At 37.6% G+C, this 6,094-nt stretch overlaps 1 long non-coding RNA gene across 2 annotated transcripts; it reads left to right on the forward strand.

Annotated features, from left to right (window-relative positions):
• Positions 1-416: 416 nt before the first annotated feature.
• LOC111607859 lies at positions 417-5,629 on the forward strand. Of its 2 annotated transcripts, none has more exons than XR_002752452.1 (3): positions 417-506; positions 1,684-1,756; positions 5,410-5,628. It is a non-coding gene; the product is annotated as an uncharacterized LOC111607859 (long non-coding RNA). The 2 variants fall into 2 exon arrangements; XR_002752451.1 differs by having other exon boundaries at positions 423-512; positions 5,410-5,629.
• The last annotated feature ends 465 nt before the right edge of the window (positions 5,630-6,094 follow it).

A 6,094-nucleotide genomic window follows, 5' to 3' on the forward strand; every position in this document is an offset into this window, starting at 1 on the left:
ATTCCCATTCATCCAAAATTGTCCTAAATCAGAGGCAGTTGATTTGTGACATAATTTGTTGACATGACTACAAAGTCTTAAAAAGGTCCTACCTTGTAAACATTTGATTTAAATAAAAGCAAATGAAACACAAAAGTTATAATAATGAAATGCATCAGTAATCTTCTGAATTTGTTCACAATGAATCAGAAAAAGAAAAAAAGAATCATTCCAAATGTAGATTTAAAACTGTAACAGTGGGGAAACTCAAACCTCCTGCAGGGTTTTATAAAACAGAATCGGAACGTTGTTGTAATATCTTTTGAGAGGGAGTTGGATGTTGGTGGAAGGACGAACGTATTTAATATTTTCTGTGCTTACAGATAGAAATGTTTCCTGCAGGGCGATGTCCTTTTCTGTTCGAAACACCCGATGATCTTCCCCTCAACCTCCTCCATCCCACTAAAACAGCACGGCAGGCTTATTTGACCCTGGGCCGAGGCAGAGGAACACCCTAGAAAAACAGAGTAAAGGTTTATTTTCAGACATTTTCATCTCTTAAATCTACACTCTCATGTCCATATGGTCAAATAAATTAAAGAAAAAACTGAATTTCAGTGAAAATTTCCTGCTAAAGGTAGTTTTAGCTCAATTTATCTGCAGTTTTTCTGTTCTAAGATCCTTAAGAGGAGGAAATTGATTTTGTCTTTTGTTTTCTTTGTCTATTTCTAATGACTTTTACTTTAATCAGTGCTACATAATTAATGCACCATGTTGGTTTTCCTCTTGGTTGAGATGCTGATTGGTAAAATGAATATTTGAGAACCGAATTAAAACTTCTTAAAGAACCTTATGCCGCGAATAATGTTTACACAGAAAGTTCATAAACACTTCTTAATTTGTTTTAAACTGAATTTTTTAGTAAAAATGTCAAACTGGCAGCATTTATTATTTAAAAACAACCAATCTTTGCTTGTTTGAACTGAAAAAGATCTAAATTTGACTCGTTAAATCTCAAAAATCTGGACTCCGCAGATAAAAGATGAGATAAGATAAGATTGAGGTAAGATTGAGATAAGATAGTACTTAATTTATTCCATAGGGAATCCAAAGAAATCCCAAGTTCTTTGAAAAGTACATTACCGACAGATATGGTGAGGAGGACCGAAGCAGCCAAGATGGACAGAAACATTTTGCTCCTGATGCTTGAAGTCGTCCAGATGTTTGGTTTCTGCTCTGCAGTGAAACGATTCGCCAGCTGCTGCTAAATGCAGCTCAGTCAACTTTTAAAGCTCTTAAATAGGTGAAAGAGACAACAGGAAATGCTGTTTTATGCAACGATTCTTCAGAGGAACATTTCTGAGGTAACCGCTATGTACAAGCTGAAAGGGTCGCAACCAATCAACAGGAAAACCACATTTTCTCACACCAGCCTGAACCCATTCTTTATCCTTAATCTGTCTGTAAAATCAAAAGAGATCATCAGTTAACAAATGAATGTCTTGTTCCAGTGTGACAACGAAACTTAGGGGGGCACAATGAATATGTTCATAGGTACATGAAATGGGTCACGTTTGCACTGACATACTTTACAAACTGTAACCAAACCAACCGCCATAAATGTACAAAGAATCCAGTTAAAGTCTTTATTTAAACAAATGTCAGACCAACATATTGATGAAAATGTGAGCTTTGACTTGACAGATCAAGTTAAAGCTCAAGTCAACCCAACTACTGAACCACCTTGGACAGCAGGTCTACAGTCGTTGAGTGATGGGTGAGTTTTCTTTGGTACCTTCTTCATCCCTCACCACTCATCTCTAATATTGTTCCCCAGATGTTTGTTCTCCAGTTTCTTCCTACAGTCCTTGCTGCTTTTGCATACTCCTCAATAACTCTCTGTTGTCCACACATAAGTTTATATTGTCAGTCACATGCTCAGTCATGGTCCTTTCCATGTGGCTGGCAAAGAGCGACCCAGTCAGTGACCTCAAAACCTTCCGGCAGGTTTTCTTCAGCTTCCTGTGACCAGCTTCCCACACTTTTCTATAAAGGTTGTCTCTGAATATTATACACTTATGACCCGCTGACACTGCGCCATTCTTCAGTTTTACTGTAATTTTTGTTACAGTCCAGCTGCTCATTTACAAGACACCAGTGACCGGAGTTTCACACACCAGCACTTTTTAAAACCAGGTTTCAAAGAAACAAATTACATGTACAGTTCTGGAAAAAATTAAGAGATCTCTGAAAAATGATCAGTTTCTCTGATTTAACTTTTGAGTAAAATGAACATTGAACTACTGACAACATGTCCCCAAAATTACACACCAAAATTGTATTTATTTCCAAAAAATGAGAAATGGTCAAAATAACCAAATAGATGCAGACCTTGAATAATGCAAAGAAAACAAATTCATACTCACTTAGAAACAACAATACTAATGTTTTAACTTGGGGAGAATTCAGAAATCAATATTTGGTGGAATAACCACAAAGTTTTCAGTGCAGTGGACTCTTCATTTATATATATATATATATATACATGTATATAGTGTATATTCACATACAGTATATATATTTATTGTTGTTGCGCAGCACCGCCCCTTCTGTCTCTACTTCCTCTTCTTTTTTTTTTTTACCCCTCTAGGGACTCTTTTTGTGGGCTCTAGTGTCCCTTATATGAAAGTAGGCTGACAGGAAAGGGGCAAGGAAATGGGGCAAGACAAGCGGCAAATGTCGTCGGGTCCGGGAATCGAACCCGTGACGGCCGCGTCGAGGACTCAAGGCCTCCAAAACGTGGGTTGCACTAACCCCTATGCCACCACAGCACGCTCTCTACTTCCTGTTCTGAGAGGGGAGATGTGCTACCAGCTCTCTGGTAGCTACGGAGTGCTACCAGCTCTCCGTAGCTGGTAGATGTGCTACCAGCTACGGAGAGCTGGTAGCACATCTGGTAGCACATCTAACAGGTGAATTGAGTTTCCTAAATCTGCTGGGATTTCCTGTCCAGAACTGAAGTAAACTCTGTTTAAAGCTGATGTCTAGAAAAGATTCGCCTGGTTCCTGACAGCCTCCATCCAGGTGTCCCAACCTTCTTCCCCCTGTGAATCAGCCAGACTGATCAGCCTGCAGCCAACTAGTTTCACAGAGCTCACCTGTTAACGGTCGCTCGTTCTCTTTACTATAACTTGCTCTTGTTACTGAACCAGGTTGGTTTTAGTGACTCGAGTCCCCAGGATGTTGTTTTACATTTAGTTTTGGGCTAAAAGCAACTTATAAAACATTTCCCACCTTTTCCTCTCCAGAATCAAACATCAGAGCTATTTTACAACCATCAAAGAACTTTAAGGCGACTCATTAACTGAATGTCCACAACATCTTTTAGATTTTCTTTATGCTAAATATTTTATTAGTAAGGCATTTTTGCAAGGGTCAGTACAGCTTAATTAAGCATTGATTATCTCTGTTCTCCTGTTAGTTCCCATTTCCCCCCTAACCTTTCACCTTTCACCTACCATCTACCTCCAACATATCAGTGATGTTTAATTGCAGTTACACCTTTTTACACCATTTCAAGTTCAATGTCAAAATCACATTTATAATTTCTTTAGATAATTTTATATATATGTATATATATATATATATATTTTTTTTTTTTTGAATGGTTAATGCCAAGAACACTGTAAGGAGAAAACTGGTGAAACAACCTTAGAAGAAAGAAGCAGTGGTGCTGCTCACTGAAAATGGAAAACATAACTTACAGCAAGTGAAAACTTCAATACCTCAAAAGAAAATCAAACTGCAAAATCTTAAAGTTATTACAAAGTTCCTCTTCAGAAATTAAAAAATCCAGGGTGGCACCCAGTATCTTAACGTTCCTGATTGGTACATGTGGACGAAGGTACGTCCAACTCGTTGCAGGAATGTTGGCGTCTCTTCGGGGATTTTGTTTTCTATATGGGGGACCTCCTTGGATTCTTCTGCCACCCTGGATTGTATATTTTCCGTCTTTAGTTTTAATGCCTCAATTTCTTTCTTAAGCTCTCTGTTTTCTGTTTGACGCCACTTTAGTTGTTTAGATTTTTCATTTAATAAATTCTCAAAATCCTTGTTTAATTCAATCTCTGTCTGTTTCAGTTGTGCATTTCGCTTTACGATGGCGTCATGTTTCCATCTGAGCTTGTAGATTTTCTCTCTTTCTTTGTCCAGGTCTGAGTTCAATGATCTAATCTTGTCCTTGTAGAATTCATTGATGTTATTAAGAACATTCTGCTCAGCTTGGTAATTGTCTGCATTGTTAGAATTTAGCTGTTCTAGTTTTTTCCTGAGTTTTTCAACTTTCCTTTGAAGCTGCGCCTGTTCTTCCTGCAGCTTGATGAATTTCTTCTCCAAACTCTGAGTTTTGGTCGACAATAAATTCTTTCCTTCCATTGTAACTTTTCTTTCAAATCTTAAACTGCAAATGAATTTCTCTGTGGATTCTGAGAATACAAAGACAGTCGCCTGTGATGTCACAGACAGGATGAGTGACATCACTGCTTGACATCAAAGCCACAAGAAGTCTGTTGGGTGAGGGGGGGGAGAGGGGGGGATGTTTTTTTTAACTTTATTTGCAGACACACTGTATAACGACAGAGTTATGCCTCATTTGTTCTGCCTCAAGAAAAAGCAAATACAGATAAATATATTCAAGAAAAAGAAAAAACTAAGGGTTCATTTAAAACAATAGAGATTTCAATTGTTTTAATAGCTATTTTTTGTCTTTGATAGTCTGGATATAAAACTTAACTTCATTGTAAAATGCAGCAAGTTGAGCTTTTAGTGAGGCCAAGTAAGACATCTTCCCATAACAGCATAAATTGTGCTTCTACATTGTTGTGGATAAAGTCACATGTAACTAAACAAATGTTATTACTTCAGTGTAAAAACATTAAATTAAATTATTTCTATGGCAATGCTGCCTAATGACAATGGCTATTTATAGAACTTGCTCCGCAGACGACTGACAAGGTCCCTTGGGCCACCGGGGGCCCACGGGCCCCGTGTTGGTGACCCCTGCTTTATAGTATGCAGACATATTTTTCATTTTTTAATAAGTAGTGACAAAATTAACTGAAACTGAGTTTGAATTTTCACTGTAAGATGACCAGAAATAAATGTTTTCTTTTTGATCTGTCGCATAAATAACAATAAAAAAAATTGTAATTTGGAATTTAATTGAAAACAAAATAAATACAGAGATGTTAAAAACTGGTCTGAAATGAGAGCTTCTGATTTTGTTTCACACCAATTTCTATGTTTGAAATGTCTGGATCAATGTTGAGGTTTCAGATCTGCCTGAAGTGATAAACTTCTCCTGGATACTGGAAAGAAAACTTGTTAATTTGGAGAAGTAGACTAAATATTTCTGCTCACGCTCTCTTTCAGCTGGCCATGACTCATCCCAGTCACCACCTCAACTTTGGCATGAATCCCGATCACGCCCGCAACTCGCTGTCCAACTGTGGCATCCGCCAACCGAAATACGGCGACAGGAAGGTCCACCACATGTACATGAGGAAAAAAGGTGGGCTTTACCTAATTTATGGTTGAAACCAAATCTACAAAATATGAAAAGATAACATTTTCTCTTTTGTCTGACAATAAATAATTAACTAGATAATTCTTATGTGTTTTAGGTCAATGATGGGCAATAAAATTATCTGTATTGTGAGAGAAAACCTTCTTTTAAAGTTCAGATGATTATATATATATATATATATATATATATATATATATATATATATATATATATATATATATATATATATATATATATATATATATGATTACTCAGATAGATCAGATAGATCTATCTGATCTCAGACAACATGGAACGGAGGTTGAGGTGCCAGAGATACCATCATGGCAGGACAAGCCCCTACATGGGATGTACCACCAGCAAATAACCCAAGTGGCTGATATCAGTAAATCCTACCAATGGCTGGAAAAAGCTGGACTCAAGGACAGCACAGAGGCCCTCATCCTGGCCGCCCAGGAACAGGCCCTAAACACCAGAGCAATAGAGGCCCAGATCTACCACACCAGACAAGACCCAAGGTGTAGGTTGTGC

The sequence above is a fragment of the Xiphophorus maculatus genome, unplaced genomic scaffold (assembly GCF_002775205.1).
Source record: "Xiphophorus maculatus strain JP 163 A unplaced genomic scaffold, X_maculatus-5.0-male Unplaced_Scaffold_BN000167F, whole genome shotgun sequence".
Lineage (NCBI taxonomy): Eukaryota > Metazoa > Chordata > Actinopteri > Cyprinodontiformes > Poeciliidae > Xiphophorus > Xiphophorus maculatus.